Raw genomic sequence first — 18,189 nt, forward strand, 5'->3', positions numbered from 1 at the left:
ACCTCGGTCGAAAATTACATAATGATCCCCCAAAAAAATTTTCCAACCTAGGTTAAAAGAATCCCCGTTTTCTTTGACCTAATTTCTAATTTCGAATTTAAGCATTTTTTTTTTTAAATAAAAGAAAATGAAAAATGGAAGTCGTTCTCTAACTCGTTTTTCTAATTAAAATAAAAATGCTTCTATCTCTTATTTAGTTTTAAATCTTAATTTCTCAATATTAATTTAGGCGTACATTATATTTCGAAACTATTGACCAGGGAAAAGCATTTAGATTAATTTAAATTTCCAAAAATCAATCTTTTATACTATATCAACTTTACAAGTTTTAAAAAAATAATTTCCTTTAAATAATAAAATTTACCCTTTCTTTTCCAAAATGCAAAAATGATTAATTTATTTCTATTTCCAAATGACTTTAAATCCTCCCTTTTAAAAAACACATAACCTAATTAAATTCATTATTTAAAATTAACTATTAAATTAAACTCGCTACACATAATAAAGCGATCTTTTTAATAAATGACTAATCTCATGATGGAAACCTATTTATTTTAATTCCTTAACTACTAATGCGTACATCCACACATTAAATTGAATTAAATACTTAGGATAACATACTCCATTTACCACACGCAATGCATGCAAACCAAGAAAGTCCACCAATCACACGACACGCAACCTAAATGAAAAGAAAACCCTACTGACCACACATGACACTCACCTGACCATGGCTAAGGCAAGACGAGAGTTTTATGACCCCCAAATCTGAATTCTAAGGATGAAGGAGGTATACTCAACCCTGCGAATCCTGAAGGAGATGAACCTCGCCCTAGGCGGTGTTGTACCTAAAATCTCCTGCACCCATAAATCACGTAAGCATACATATACATATACTTATTCAATGAAGGCGTTAGCTTGAGATTTATAACAAGAATTAGGAAACAACTACATTTAAATAAGAATAGATGCAAAAGCACAATAATAGGTATGCACAATTATTTATATTATCTAATATACGACCTTGCATCACAGTTAACCAACCATTCAAGAATGCCACATAGGAAGTCAACCAAGGTCAAACGGGTTTTACAAGGCCGACTAGGGTAGGGGCATTACAATGGATAATTATGACAAACATAATAAGTTTTATAAGTATGATAGGAATGATAGATATGAGAAGCATGAGAAGTATGATAAGCCTTATAAATCTAACTAGAAGTTTAGGAACTAGAAGAATTGTTATTATGCTACAAATCCAGGTGTTACAGATGACATGAATTAGAAGGAGATGAAGTTGTGTTTATTGTCATTAAAGAAGTTGGACCTGTACCTATTGATTCCACTAAGTATTCTATTGAGGAGAAATATTTGGCTACTAAGGTAGAAGAAAAGGGTGAATGGGTGATTGACATCGGTTGTTCACATAATATTACTGATGATAAAAGAAAATTTGTAAGGATGGAAAGAAATGATGGTGGAATAGTTAGATTTGGAGATGATAAAGCCTACGTAATCTATAGGAGAGGTTCTATTTCTTTTGATGGTAAGCATAACACTGATGATGTCTTGTACTTTGAAGGTTTAAAGCATAATCTTTTGAGTTTTGGATAGATGGTTGACAAAGGTTGTAATCTACAATTCAAGGATGGTAAAGGCAAGATCTTGAATGCCTCTGGTATAGTAATTGCATTTGGAACTAATACTGAAGGTAACATTTTTCAGTAGAATGCTGGTGAGAAAATTTGTTTGATTGCTAATATATATGAGAGTTAGTTGTGGCATAGAAGAATGTGTCATGTAAACTTTGATTCATTGATCAAGATCAGTTCCACACAACCTGTTAGAGATCTACCTAAGATTGTTAAACCTATTAATATTGTATGTAAAGATTGTTAGTTGGGTAAGAAAACAAGAATTTCTTTCAAGAGTAAATGGTATAAATCTGATGGATTGTCAGGTCTTGTTCATATTGACTTGTGTGGACCTACAAATGTTAGAAGTGTGCAGGGTGATATATAATTTATGTTGCTAATTGATGATTATTCCAAGATGATGTGGGTTGTCTTTTTGAAGGAAAAATCAAAAGCATTTGAAAAATTCAAGATATTTAAAGCTAAAGTTGAAACTGAGTCCAGATTGAAGCTGAAGTGTCTAAGATCTTATAGAGCTGGAGAATTTTGTTCTGGTGAGTTCAATTCTTTCTATGAGATGCATGGAATCAAAAGACAACTTTCTGCTCCTAAAACCCCACAACGGAATGAAATTATTGAGAGGAGGAATCATATTGTTTTGGATGTTGCAAGAACTATGTTGATCGAAGGAAATGTTCTGAAGGTCTACTAGAGAGAATCTATTAGGACTGTAGTCTATACATTTAATAGAGTTAATATCAAAGGTGATACCGATAAGACCCCTTATGAGCTTTGGTTTGGTCATGTTCCTACTATGAAATATTTCAAAGTCTTTGGTATCAAACATTATATCAAAAGAGATGAGGATATTAGAAAGTTTGATATTAGAAGTGATTAAGGTGTCTTCTTGGGATATTCTATAAAGAGAAAAGCCTACTAGTGCTATAAGAAGAGACTGAGAAAGATAGTTGAGAGTGCAAATATGAAAGTGGATGAGAACTTTGGGAAGGAGATCAGAGCTTATGATGATGGTCAACATATTGTCTTAGTTCCTATTCAGCCTGAAGAGACTAAGAAATATGATTCGATAGAGATTGTTAATCTAGATGTTGCTGGTGTTAGTGATGATATGTAGGAACCTAAGGATCAGAACAAACAAAAGACTCCAGGGTATGTTAAATTGAATAATTCTAAGAATCAGATTATTGGTGATAAGAATAAAGGTGTGATGACTAGAAGAAGGTTAGCTACAGAAGAAGTATGTTTGATTTCTAAATTTGAACCTAAAGATGTTTCTCAAGCTTGTAAATATGAAAACTAGATAAGAGCCATGGAAGAAGAGTTAGATTAGATTGAAAAGAACAAAACTTGGGAACTTATGCCTAGACCTAAGGATAAAAATGTTATTGATACTAAATGGGTTTTCAAGAACAAACTAAATGAGGTCGGTGAAGTAGTCAGAAATAAAGCTAGACTGGACTGCAAAGGGTATTCACATCAAGAAGGGATTGATTATGAAGACACTTTTTCTCTAGTTCCTAGAATTGAAGTTGTTAGACTGCTACTTGCTTATGCTACTTATAAAGATTTCAAGGTATATCAGATGGATGTCAAATCTACATTTTTGAATGGTGATCTAGAGGAAGAAGTTTACATTGAACAACCTGAAGGATTTTCACTATCAGATGGTGGAGACATGGTATGTAAGTTGAAGAAAGCAATTTATGGATTGAAACAATCTTCGAGAGCCTGGTATGCTAGATTATAAAAATACTTGTTGAAATTGGGATTTACCAAATGTGCTACTGATAGTAATTTGTACTTTAAGTTTGAAAATGATAATATTCTGATTATTGAAGTCTTTGTTGATGACACTATTTTTGGTGGTGATGATGATATGAGTATGAAGTTTTTCAGTGATATACAAAAAGAATTTGAGATGTCTATGATTGGTGAGATGAAATTTTTCTTAGGTTTGCAGGTTGCATAGACAAGAAAATGTATCTTAATATCTCAAACTAAGTATGTGAAGGAGCTCTTGAAGAAGTTTGGACTAGATGATTCAAAATCGGTTGGAACTCCTATGGTGACCAGCTGCAAATTGTCCAAAAATGATGAATCCCTGAAAGCTAATCAAAGTTTGTACTGATATATGGTTGGTGGATTGCTCTATCTTACTCAAACTAGGCCTGACACTATGCATGCTAGATATCAAGTTGTTTCGAAGGAGAGTCATGTCACTATTGTTAAGAGGATATTCAATTATCTAAAGGAAACAATGGGTTATGGTTTATGGTATATGAAGAATGATGATTAGATGTTATGTGCCTACACTGATGTAGATTGGGTCATTGATGTTGATGATCAGAAGAGTACTACCAATGGAACATTCTTTTTATGTAATAAGTTGGTTTCATGGGCTAGCAAAAAACAAGATTCAGTATCTTTATCTACTGATGAAGTTGAGTACATTGATGCTGCTAGTAACTAAACTCAGATAGCTTGGATGAAGAAAATGTTGAAAGATATCAAAGATATTCATGATGAGCCTATTGTTATATACTTTGATAATTCTAGTGCTATAAACATTTCAAAGAATCTGGTGCAACATTTAAAGACTAAGCATATATCAATAAAATATAATTAATTGAGAAAGAAAGTCATTGAAGTGAAGGTAAAGCTAAAGTATGTATCTACAAAGGAACAAATTGCTGACATTTTCACTAAGCCTTTGCCTACAGATAAATTTGTCTACTTGAGGGGCAAGTTAGGGGTATCCACCCTTCCTGATGAGAACTAGATGCAATGAGTTGCATCGATCCAGTGGATTTTAGAGCATTATTTTTTTATCTGGTTTAGTATGTTGGTGTTTCTCCTTTGTTGGAGTAGTCTATTGAGATGGTTGTTGTTGAACACAATGTACCACTGAGAGGGGGGTGAATCAGTGGTATTCAAAACTGTTAACCTTTTAATCCTAAAAGTGAGTACTAGCTATTAATGCATACACTAAGTAAACCTACCCATGAGATAAAGCAAGACATCACAAAGCAATCATACAAAGGAACATCACATGACACTGATATATACAAGGAAAACCCAAGATGGGAAAAATCTCAGTGAGAAAATTTGTTGGAGTCTACTCCTCCAATCCAGCCTCACACTAAAGATCAAATTACAATGTTTATGGCACGAACCCAAAGAGAACCAACCCCTACACCGAGCTCCAACTCAGAGATTACAAAACATTATATCAAAACAATAGTTATAATCTAGTAAAAAATGAATTCTGTAACCTCACAGATATGTCCCTTCAATGGTCCACCTCTTCTCTACTTTTTATCAGTTCTCTTCTCACCTTCTCTAACTCTTCCTCTACTCAGCCTCTACCTTGTCTTCTCTTTTCTCACTCTCTTCCTCTACTCACTGTAGCTCTCTTGTCAGTTCAAGCTCTACTAGTTGTCAGTATTTCCACCTAGTTACCGATTACTTCCACACTGTCAGTTAAACCCTTCTCAATCCTTGGCTGCTACTGCTTCTTTCTTTCTCCTACCTATTTCCTCCCAATTCTAACACTATCGGTTGTACCTCCAAATTCTTAGTCCCTTAACTCTCATAGCTAGATCAACTCTTTTCTTTCAACTGGCATCACACCTTCTAGCAACTTCCTCCAACATCACACTTTCATTGATCAAACTTCAAGTCGTTAGGGTTTCTTCATCGACCTCGAGGAAAACCAAACCCAATCAGATCTCCTTCTAGAGATCAACTACCTCTGCAACAACCTTGTTGGTCCACACACCATCTACTACTATATGCATGTCCTCTACCTCGATTCTACATGGCTCCTTTGTCGACATCCACCTTATCTCACTATGTCGATCCAACATGGTCACCGACCAGTTATACACAACCAGTGTATGCTTCATACTACCAGTCCCTCTTTGCCTATTGGTTCTCTAACCCTACTGGTATATCTTGCCTTGCTGGTTAACCTTAATACCTTTACCTTCCTTTTGTTGGTGGATCATGTCAGCCTGATCATCACACATACTGGTTCTCATCTCTATGTTGTCGGTGTATCATATTGATTGGTCATTGTCCTTACAAATCAATATGTTCATCTTCATCTAAAGAAAGCCTTTCAGTTGTGTACTTTCTATCATACCGGTAGCCATGTTTACCGATGGAGACTACATCTCCCTTCATGTTGGTAACATCATGCAAGTAGTCTTCAACTATCCTAGCATCAAACTGCATCTACATTCCAGTTGTACTCTTTGTTTGTAGCTAAACCTTTCCTTCTCCTTCATCTGGCAGGTTTTCCTCTCTGTCGATCTGTCAAGGTGACAAACTCATCACTCCTTATTTGTTCTGGTGGCTCATCTACTTACATTGTTGATCAATTGTACATCACTGATCTCACATGCTAGAGGGTAACACATATCATCTGGTTAGTGGAGGTAGATACATCGTGGTTCACAATCTTCCAATCACCAGTGGCAGAGGAACTATGTTATCTACTGGACAATGGTGTGACTTCCCTCTTATTGGGCAGATGCAATTTCCCTACAATCCTCGGGCAACATTTGTTCTTCAGTCTTCTCTTCTTCTAGGAACAACATCATTTTTCGATGAGAGCTCTACTAGATGGTATCACACTAGCATACCGGTGACCTGTGCACTTTCTAGTCTTACCAGTCATCATCTTACCGATTAGAACCAACATGTATACTAACATGTTCTTCCACTTGTTCACTGCGTACCATTTTCTTCATTCTCAACAACAACTTGTATATCAGGTAGTCTAGCTTGCATACCAGTTGGCCTCAACTGTACACATTGTTGGTTGTCATCCATGACAATAATACCATATGACATCAATGACAACACTACACATACACCTCCCATATTGGTTGCCATCCTATACCAGTTGGCATCAATGACAACACAATGCCAACAGTCTCCCCCTTTGGCATTGATGTCAACACATATAGTATACGACATACTACAGACTCTCTCTCTCCCCCTTTGACAATAATGGCAAAGGATAGTGACATCTGGTATACAACATGCATTATTTTTCCCTCTTCCTACTAGTTTCTTCTCCATTTTTTTACCGCTATGCATCGAATCATCTCAAATAGTAGCACTTGAGATGGAGGGTTCAAACACCAACTGAATCCAATCCTATATACCAGTCAGATACCAATGGTACACTCTTAATTTGTGGAGGTTGCACTGACACCAAAGTGTTGGTAGCAATCAGGTACCAATTTGATATATTCTCCCCCTCAGCAGGTAACTCTCCCTCTTTGTTCTCACAACCGATTAAGTGATCCCTTTTCTCCTACTTTACAGGTTGTTCTACCTGTAACCTAGACTGCACTTCCTATCACCCAATGGCTTAATGACATATGAGCGCATTCTTTTCCTATTCTATTATACTCCCAAGTAACTAGATTGTGACTTTGATATATAGACAAATTGAATAGGAACCTTCTCAAAGTCACTAACATATCGGTATGGACAAAAAACTGCCTGATCTACCACTCTGTTCAGTATGTCTAATATCAATCAGAGGGTATGACTATGAACTCCCCCTAAGTCACATATCTCCGATCTTCTAAGCATGTCAGGTCCAGATCCGGTGCTTCAATCTGCACCTTGTACCGGTAAAGGTGAGCATCTGTGAACTACAGATGATCTACCAATTCCATGATGTCCATCACAATTTTGTGACATCCCCTTCCATGTCCACAATACCAACCTACATTAGAAACATGCCACATATCTAGTTGATTGACTCATTTGGATGTGTACACATGAGATCAATTACCCATTCAACACATTGCCATAAAAAATGCTTCGCCAATATTGCCCAAGGCAAATTTCTTCTTTCCAAGCCACTAGAGCCACAACAGTGTTACCAGAATTCATTGCAACACATGTTCTTCATTACCAATAATTGTCCCCATTGGCAACATATTGGACATGTCAATTTACTGTACCAATCCAATATTTTTGCCAGTATACTTTGTCCACTGGCCCTCCTTCTGATGTCACATCCCACTTTGACACTTGCAACAGTGATCCATCTTGCCCGTGTGAATGTGTAGCCAATGATACTAATTGCACACACTTTTTCATCTCAACTTCTCCCTCATGTTGGTAAATACCCATCCTTAATCTTTGTCCATCTCAATATTTGGGGGTGAATGATCTGATCAACATGTAGCTCCGTCTAAGGATCTGCATCTCCTTTAAACTTTAGGAGATATCACATGTGCATTGAATTCACAGTGTCGGTCCATGGTCATGTTCTCTTCCTTCTTCCTCCATACATGTTTGGACTCCCTCCTCTTATCATTTGTAGTCTTTGGAGTGGGTCTCATCTTCTTCTATGGATAGGTCTTTGCTTTACCAAGTTCTGGAGTATGATTGGATACATTGCCATAGAAGCATACTGCATTCATCCCAACTAGATGATTGGAATACATTTCATCAGACTAGTTTAATCTTCTTCTCAAGGTCATGCCATTGTAGCCCACTACCAGTTTCAACTAACTTCTTGATCTTGTAGGAGTGGTTCTCCTTTGGGCATGGTTGTTATGTCAGCTTCCATGTGCATGAATCATCTTCTTCTTGCACTCATTACTTCTATGGCTAGATCCATTGTAGTTATAACATATATTATTTACATTTCTTGAGGCAAAAAATGGACTCTGGTTAGAATAACTGGGAGTAGGATTATGCATGTTTCTACATTCTGATGTTCTATGCCCAAATGCATTACATCTTTTACAAATTGATTTTCTATTCCTAAGAAAATAACTTTTTCTATTCCTAGACATCATTTTGCATTCCTCTACCCTATGGCCATATCCTTTACAAGTAAAATAGTAACCGAAGAATGGAGACTTATTACTTACAAATTCATTCTGCCAAGCATGAGGTGATATGACAAGTTTGGCTTCTCCACTCCTACTTCCCTGGGGTGCTACATATCTTTGTCTTCCATAGGTGGGGAGTCTCCTAGGCTGCCTTCTTGCATTCTTGTTTCCGGTGAACCTATCTTCTCTTAGCTCTCTTTTTCCTTTAGGATCTACATTATTTATTCTTGTTGCACCGGTCTTCATTTTTAGCCACAAGTCCTCACCGGTTGTAGCTAGGTCAACCTTCATTCTCAGTGCTCTTTAGACTATGAAGTTCTGACCCTTGTTATCTCCATTAGAGGAGACAAACAAAATGTCCTTGTGAGAGGCATCCTCACTTGTGGAGCATTCACTAGTGGCATATCCTAATCCTCCGGTATCCTTGGTGTTTTTATGTTTACTCAACATTTTGTCCAAGGCCTCAATGTTGCCATCATATTGGATCCTTACCCTAAGCTCATTTTGAGACTTCTCAAGGTCTTTCCTAATGTTCTCCATTTATCCTTTTAGGACCTAACATTCTTTGTCCTTTCTCTCCACTTCTAGCTAGAGTTCCTCACATCTTCTTTCCTTAGTATCAAAGATTGATTTCTGTATACACATAAAAATTGGCTATGAGCAATTAAATAAATATTTTATATTTATTTAATAATTATTCTTCAATTAAATAGTTAATTTGAAAAGATTAATGTATTTAATTCAATTTCATGTCTTTCTATTAATTAATATTATATTAATTAATTCATTTATCACATTCTTCTAATTAATTAAATATCTAATATTTAATTATTCTTTTAACCAAGTTAATTAAATATCTAATATTTAGTTATCCTCTCCAATCAATTAAATATCCAATATTTAATGGTTATTCTCCTATCCTATAGTCTCAAATATTAAATAATTCCCAAAATTATTTAATCCCTTTTCCAACTCACCTTTCATCTCCACTTCATCTTCCCTTTGCCAACTCATCAAACATGTGGCTAAAGAAATTAATATTTCTTAAATATTAATTCATCATTTATCTTCAACTTCCAAATTTAATGAAAATTGTGTACGTACACATATTTCATAACCATTTCCTATATTCTCTCCAACACCCTCTACATCTTAGGAAAGACTTGAGTCCACTTGTCCTATCATGCCTAAATTTCCTCTAACCATTCCTAGATTCTCTCAGTTAGCAACCCAGTCAAGGTGAGATGAGTGACACTTGTCTTCTCCTTCCCCCTTTTTCTCAACCTTCACCTTTGCTCACAGCCATCCAAATCTATAGATCTGATCATGACCATTGATCTAAGCCACATCATCTCATCCTCTCAAAGTCTATAAAATCAAGAGCTTCATTTGAGAGAGAGCTAGAATTCAAGAGACTTCAAGTGCATTTTGCAAGCTAATCATATGCATCTATGAGTTTTAGTTTTGAAGAAAATAGCAAACAGAAAATAGCAAATAGAAAATAGAAAATAGAATAATCATTTTAGCATGATCCTTTTAGCATAATCATGTAGTATTTCCTATCATAGTATCAGTTAACTACAAGTTATCAATCCATTCTTCATATGCCATCTTGGAAGCCATTAGTGCATTGTCTAAGAGAACACCATCTACAACCAGGAACAGTGGAGTTAGGACATAATGAGACATAAGCCATGAAGGTAATATTAATATTGTATTTCATGCAATTTCATTGGTTGAGTTTGGATTTCCTGTAGCATTTCCATTAGTATTTTGTGAAACTAACTTATTGCAGGTAACATTCTGAGGATGAAATTGAAGCTGACACATTTTGGTGCCCACCATGGGGCTGACCTCGCATATACCTTTAAAAATCTCACAAAAATAAAATTGACACATTTGTAATGCAGATTCACACATGTGTGAATTCTGACAGCACTTTTGTTCCGCAGGTTAGCGCATTTTCCTTCTAGTTTATTGCATTTGCACCATAGGTTAGCATATGAGCATTTTAGGTTAGCGCTTTTGTTTTAATGTTTGTGCATTTACATTATGGGTTTGCACATTTGTGTTCTAAGTTAGCACATTTGTCAAAGAAATCACACTTTTGTATCCACAAAGCAACGCTTTTGCAGTCTAGGTTAGCGCTTTTGACCTATAGGTTAGCACTTTTGAGCAAAACGATAGTGCATGTGTAGGATGGTGTTTAAGGTAAATTTCATACATTTCCTCATCTAGTTAATTAAAAGTCTTCATTTGGGGAGTAATATATCATATCTTGTTCATCTATTTTTACTAAGAGGATGAATTAACAACATGCAACTTGCATTTTTAGTATTTTCTCTAGAATAAGTTGCACATAGACTTTTAAAAGGGCTAAAATGAACACCATGCTTGTTGGAGCAACATCTCCAAATAGGACTTAGCCAACAATTGTTTTGAAAAGGTTAAAAAGAACACTTGTATTCTGTGTCTTGAAAGTGGTAGGTATATGCTCTCCCCTTAATTGGGTGATCAAAAATCCAAACCCACTCTTTTAAGCTTTATTTACTTTCAAGCAATTAAATCCTTTAGAGGGCCTGCCTTCTTGAGTTGCCTTCAGGGGGCCAATGAGAAGGGAACAACCTAAAGTGGAAATGGGATAATACCGAGTCCTTCTAATCCACTATAAATAAATCATTTTTATGACGAAAGTCCCAACCAACATGTTTTGATAAGTTCATACCGACACTATGTTTCCCCATAAACCCTATGGAGTGTAACCTCTATAGGCTGGGAACCTTTTGTATTTACAGAGCTGAAAGTGCTACATGTATGGCCACAAGACCAGAAGCCTTTATTACAAACCACTTGTACTAGTTACCAAAATCCTTCTAGTTCTTGGCGCAGGAGGTCGGACCTCTGAAGCGGCTCACATATATACAATTCCTAGTAGAGATATAAAGTTTGCCATGGGGAGTTTTCATGGAAACTAGTTCTTGGCTGCCCCAAAGAAGTGAGTTTCGAGGGTTGAGCTAGTGGGGTCAAGCATCTAAATATCCGCTTTGAATAGTGTAGCCTCAGGGGAAACCCCACGTGAGATTCAACAACTATTGTCTTAGCCTGCCATAGGGATTGTACTTGCTTGTGCAATTTGTTTATTAAACATTGTGTCTTCTATGTCTGTAACATGTTTTAAATGGTCAAAGATTGAAGAAAATTATCATCTACAAGAAAGCAAAAATACAACAAATTATTGAAAAAGTGTGATCAAAAGTGTAATACAAAAGCTTCCCAACACTTGAAACACTAGATCAAAAACAAAATATCAAAACATCAATATCAAAATAATTCTTGAAGTAGATTTGTCTCTAAAGAATCACATATTTTCAAAATAGCTCAAATAACTAGGTCACTAATCCAACAGGTTATACCCAAAAGGTTCTATAAACATCAACATTCAACAAGCTATTGATTCAAACATCTTAAGTGCAAAAATCAACATCCTTGTCAAGTTTCTCATCAGGATAATCAAATCCTCTATCAAGAAGCTTGATCAATCTATACTAGGTTCCTAATCTTGGATATATCTTTCTTATTTTGAACCTAGGTTATATCAAAACCGGAATCACACCAACATTGGAATCAAACAAATTTGTGAATTGCCAAATGCTTATATGACTAGTATCACCTTAAGAAAAGTAAACCCAGTTATAAAGCTACTCAGAAAAGGATAAGATTCTTGTATATGAATCACAAGATCTTATTGAAACATAGGACATTCCTACACTATTTTTGTCACTACCTACGTGGCTGCAGTACATAATTTGACGATGAAATTTTGCAAAGACATGCTTTTCAAAAAAGACACGCTTTATCCCAACGAACAAACAATAGTGGTAAAATCAACAAGGCATATCTTCCTAAACCAATAATCACCTATTGACTTTGTTCTTTGGAACTTTCAACAACTTTTGAAATAATCACACACTTTTGGGGTTTACCGTTGTTGACGAAGAAGCAATCAATAGCACCATTAGAGACCTTGAGCAAGATTTCAAATTTGATAGGCTAATGGAAAATTTGGTAGCAAAACAAAAAGAAAAATATCTCTTGATGTTGGCAAAATATGGAGCTAAACTACCACAAGACTTTAAAATAGAAAGTTTGAAACAAGATGCGGAGGCAAGTAACACCCAAAACATAGATGATCCAAATAACAAGGACGTAAACAAAGAAATTCATGAAGAAACAAGGAAAGAAAAGGATGACACAAGAAAAGAGTGTAGTGATAAGAGAACTCACGAAGAAACAAGGATAAACTATGTAGATAATCCATTGTCAAATCTTACTCAACAAATACAAACTCTACAATAATAGATGCAATACATGCAAAATGGGACAAGCTCCAAGAAGTATTCACTAGAAGATATATGCCCATATCTGTTTGATAAAAATCTAAATATGTTGCCATTTCTACAACATTGCAAGATTCCTAAATATGATAAATACGATGGAAAATCCGATCCTCAAGATCACATCAGGGAGTTTTGTACTATGAGTATGGAATTTTCTCATGATGAAACTTACCTTATGCATCTTTTTCTTAGGATTTTAAATGGACAATCAATGGAGTGGTTTTCAAGATTACCATCCAGAATAAAATCTTTTGAAGAACTTGTGAATAGGTTTATTTAACAATACTCCTACAATATAAGGAATCAAATAACAATGCTGGATCTCTACAATGTTAAACAAAATAATGGTGAATCCTTTATGATTTTCTTACAATGATGGAAATGCATGTTTAATAGGTATCCCCGAGATGTACCTGATCAAGAAAAAATGGACATATTCATTGATAATCTTATCAATGAAATGATTTATCGAATAAGGATGCAATGTCCTCCCTCTTTTGCCAAAATGATCGAGAATGGTCTGAAAATAGAGAATGCAATGGTAAAGAAAGGAGAACTAAAACTTTACAATAATTCATACAACAACAATAACAACAACAATAGCAATGACAAACCCAAGTTCTGGTAAAAGAATAGGAATGTCAGAAATGAAGGGAATGATGATAATAGTACTACAACAACAACAACAACAACCAATTTTTAATCTATCAAGTCAAATCCCAAGCAATAACAATCCAGAAAATAATAAAGCCAAGTCCTTTTTCTCCAATCCTCGGAGGAAATTCACAAACATTGGAGAATCTTTGGAATTAGCTCTAAAACTCTGCTTGCTAACAAATTGATTGTTCTACCAGAAGCAAGAAGTTATGAACCACCAATCAAGCCCAATTGGTAGAATGACAATCATTTTTGCAATTATCATCGGAATAAAGGACACTTAACAAATGATTGTCAGCGATTAAAACACCTTATCCAAGATTTAATTGATAATGGAACCATTACAGTGGATAGCCATAAGACAAACAAATCACACTTGGCTTTCAAAACTCCACTTCCAAATTATGACAAAGGTGAATCATCCCAATTAAAAGATGGAAAAGGAAAAGCCAAAGTAAATTACACTTATACATACGATGTAGTAAATGTGATCATTGTTAACAAAAATCCATCTTTAGAACTAATCAATGTTATCACAAGAAGCAAACCAAAGGTTACCTTTCCAAGTATAGCAAAAGACCCAACATCCACATCACAACAATACAATTTAGTAGAGAAATTACAATGAATACCCGCTCAAATATCAATTCTGGAACTTCTCAAGGTTTCACCTATGCATAAGGAAATATTGGAGAAAGCTTTAGTGGAAACAATAGTTTCAAAAGATTTGGATTTAGATCAGTTCCAAAACATGGTAGGACACCTTATAGCTCCTCATTTCTTATAATTTTCTAAAAATGATGATGCATCCTTATAACACCCTCACAATGCTCCCTTACATGTTGAAGTCTCCATAAATAAAACTCATTTCAAACGTGTGCTAATAGATGGAGGAGTTGGCTTAAACATTTGTGCATTAAGTTTGATAAAAGCTTTGGGATATTTAGAGAATGCAGTAGACCCGAAAAAGAAAATAACCATCAAGGCTTATGATCAAGCAGAACGTTCTTCTAAAGGAACTGTTGTGCTACCAATAAGGATAGGACTTGTGGAAAGGGATACATTGTGTCAAGTTTTAGATTTGAATCTATCTTACAACATTCTTCTAGGAAGACCATGGATTCACAAGATGCAAGCAGTTCCTTCTACATATCATCAATGTGTAAAATTTCCTCATGAAGGAAAAGAGATCACTATAATTGCAAATTGTAGTCAATATTGCAATAATTTGAAGCCAACACAAGATACAAGAGTTCCACATAATAGAGAATCAGTATATCCTACCAAAGAAATTCAAGAAAAGTTATGGGAAACTTTTGAATAAAAACTCAAGTTAAATGATGAAGGAATGGGAAAATACTCTTTGCATAATTTTCCACTTTCCCCTATGTCATATGGTAAGCCTACAAATATTCAATCAAAGCCATCAAAAAGATCAAAACATATGTTTAAAGGAACATTTGTTAGTGCTGGAACTCTTGAAGAAGAAAATGAAGACAAAGACATTCTTGGTTGGTTGTAGAAGGATGAAGACAAAACTAAAGCAATGGTAGCAGAAGTCAATATTCCCATAAAACAATATGGAAAAGGATATGAAATCATGCAAAAGATGGGATATGAAGGAAAAGGACCAATTGGTAAGCAACATCAAGGTATTTCATAACCTATTTGTCCGCACTCACAGTCCACGGAAGATAAATCCAAGCTGGGATATCCAAAGTCTAATCAAAAGAAACATAATCATCAACAACAAAAATGGAGAAAGAAACCAATTTCTAGAGAAGAAAATTGGCAAGAAAAGCTACATCAAGCGACCGAAACAATAACCAATAAACAAAAAGAGCAAGAAGAACATGAAAAGAAAGAAGAGAAAATTATCATCAAAGGTGACGAAAAATCTTGTCAACAAGTTTTGAAAATACAAAAAAAGGCAAAATATGAACAAGATATTCCAAAAGCAGTAAAAAAAGAGATGGTAGAAATCAGAGAACTTTTTGCACCATACGACATTCCAGTATGGTATAGTGGAGTAATCTTAGATCAAGATTCAGAGACAGATTCTAATGAGTATGAATGGGGTCCAAATGTCTTATCTACTACATCAAGTAAGGAAAACAATGAAGATCAAGTAGCTATCATGAAATAAGACTTGTCTATTGCAGAAGAAAAGATGAAGTTATAAAGAAGATGAGAGAGTCAAAACTTAGAGAAAAGAGGAGTATGCAAAAAGAAAAGGGAATCACAAAGACATAGAAGCAATGCCACGAGAAGTGCAAACAAAGTTCACATTTGCAAGAACCATAGAAGAATTAAGAGATAGTCTGGTTGGATTGACTATTAGTCTAGAAGAAGTTGAATTTGAAAGAAGACAAAATCTAGCAAAAGAATCCTCTTTATCACATACACAAGTATGTCAAATCCAAAATACAGATGAGGTCAATCAAGAAGGAATTTGTAGTGTTAAAGATGTGCATGTGGATATTATCCATTCATTTAAGGGACAAACGTCAGTCAGAGAACCACTTGAGTGTTAACTACATAAAGCTAATATTAATTTTGTTAAGACTAATTTGGAAACACTTGGGAAAGACAGTTCTCAAAAACATTTAATCTATGACAGTACCCATTATATGCTAAATTATGATCATTATGCCATGAACGTTGAGACACCTAATGATGACAGCGATTACAATTTACCCCTTCTTCATCCCGAATGAATTGATTTGGATAATTTAGACAACCCCAAACTAAATGTCTTTTCTAATGATCATGACTTAGTCGTGTACCTTAATGTTGTTGAACCCATCCCAACTAAGATATCTTCCATTACAGAATCAAGTGATGTTTCTCATAGTCAGGAGAATACCAAATTTTCCAGTCACAAAAGAGAAATAAAACAAAGAAAGAGACCTATTGTTGAAAACCATTTCATGGCAACATTAGCTCAATCAAAAGAGAAAACAAAGGACGTATCTGATGGTAAAAACCTCCTTGAGGCACCAAAAGATGGAAAGTTTGACATTCTTCCTGCATATTTTCAAGAGAGACCTGCTATCCTGATAGAACCAATAGAAGCAGTAAACATTGATACATCAAAGGGTCCTAAAATACTTCATTTTGCTGCCTCATTATCAGAAAAAAGAGAGGAAAGAATACATGGAGTTCTTTAAGTAAAGACAAATAAATTTTGCTTGGTCTTATGCCGATATGCCAGGACTTAATCCTGATCTTATCATGCATCATCTTAATGTGGATTTAAAAGAAAAACCTATTAAGTAGAAGATAAGAAAGATGCATCCACACATTGCTCTTCTTGTAAAAACTGAGCTGAAGAAATTATTAGTAGGTTTCATAAGACCAGTTGCTTATCCAGAATGGGTTTCAAGTATTGTCCCAGTATCAAATCCAGATAAGAGCATAAGAGTTTGTATAGATTTCAGAGATCTGAATAAAGCATGTCCAGAAGATGATTTCCTGCTACCAAACATTGATATCATAGTGGACTTATCAGCAGGACATGAGATGTTTTCATTAATGGATGGCTTCTCAGGATATAATCAAATAAGAATCGCACCTGAAGATCAAGAAAAGATAGCTTTCACATGTGTGTGGGGAACATATTGCTGGAATGTTATGCCATTTGGGCTTAAGAATGCAGGAGAAACTTATCAAAGGGCTATGACGACAATTTTTCATGATATGATGCAGACATTTATGGAAGATTATGTTGATGACATACTTGCAAAATCTCACACAAGAAAAGAACATTTGAACATTTTAAACAAGATTTTTGACAAGCTGGAAAGATATCAATTGAGATTAAAACCAAAGAAATGTGCATTAGGGGTAACCTCTGGAAAGCTCCTTGGGTACATTATATCAGCTCATGGCATTGAAGTAGATCTTGAAAAAGTCAAAGCTATCATGGAGATGGAGTCACCCAAGAACATAAGTCAATTGTGATCTTTACAAGGAAGGTTGCAATCAATCAGGAGATTTGTTTCTCAATTGGCCAATAGGTGTCTTCCATTTACCCATCTTCTAAATAAAAATGTTCCATTTAAATGGGATATAAAATGTAAAGAAGCTTTCTTGCAAATAAAAGAATATCTTATGAGTTCTCTAGTACTGATATCACCAACCAAAGGGAAACCATTATTTCTCTATATCTTAGCAACAAATATATCATTAGGAGCCCTCCTAGTCCAACATGATGATGAAGGAAAAGAAAGAGCAGTTTACTATATCAGTAGAATGCTTGTTGGCTACAAATTAAATTATTCCTCAATTGAAAAGATATGTCTAGCAGTTGTATTTGCCACTCAGAAGCTACGACATTATATATTGAATCATTCTATGAAACTAATAGCAAAGATAGATCCTCTCAAATATTTGTTGAGCAAGTCAACGTTGATAGGGAGACTAGCCAAATGGGTTATGATACTGAGTGAATTTGACATAAAATATGTTGACCGGAAAGCTATCAAGGGACAAGTCATTGCTGATCAATTGGCTGATGCACCTTTGCAAAATAACATGTCTTTGCACATCGAATTTCTTGATGCCGATATCTTGACAGTAAGTACAAACTTTTGGGAATTGTACCTTGAT

This window comes from Cryptomeria japonica, chromosome 6, assembly GCF_030272615.1.
Source record: "Cryptomeria japonica chromosome 6, Sugi_1.0, whole genome shotgun sequence".
NCBI classification, from domain to species: domain Eukaryota; kingdom Viridiplantae; phylum Streptophyta; class Pinopsida; order Cupressales; family Cupressaceae; genus Cryptomeria; species Cryptomeria japonica.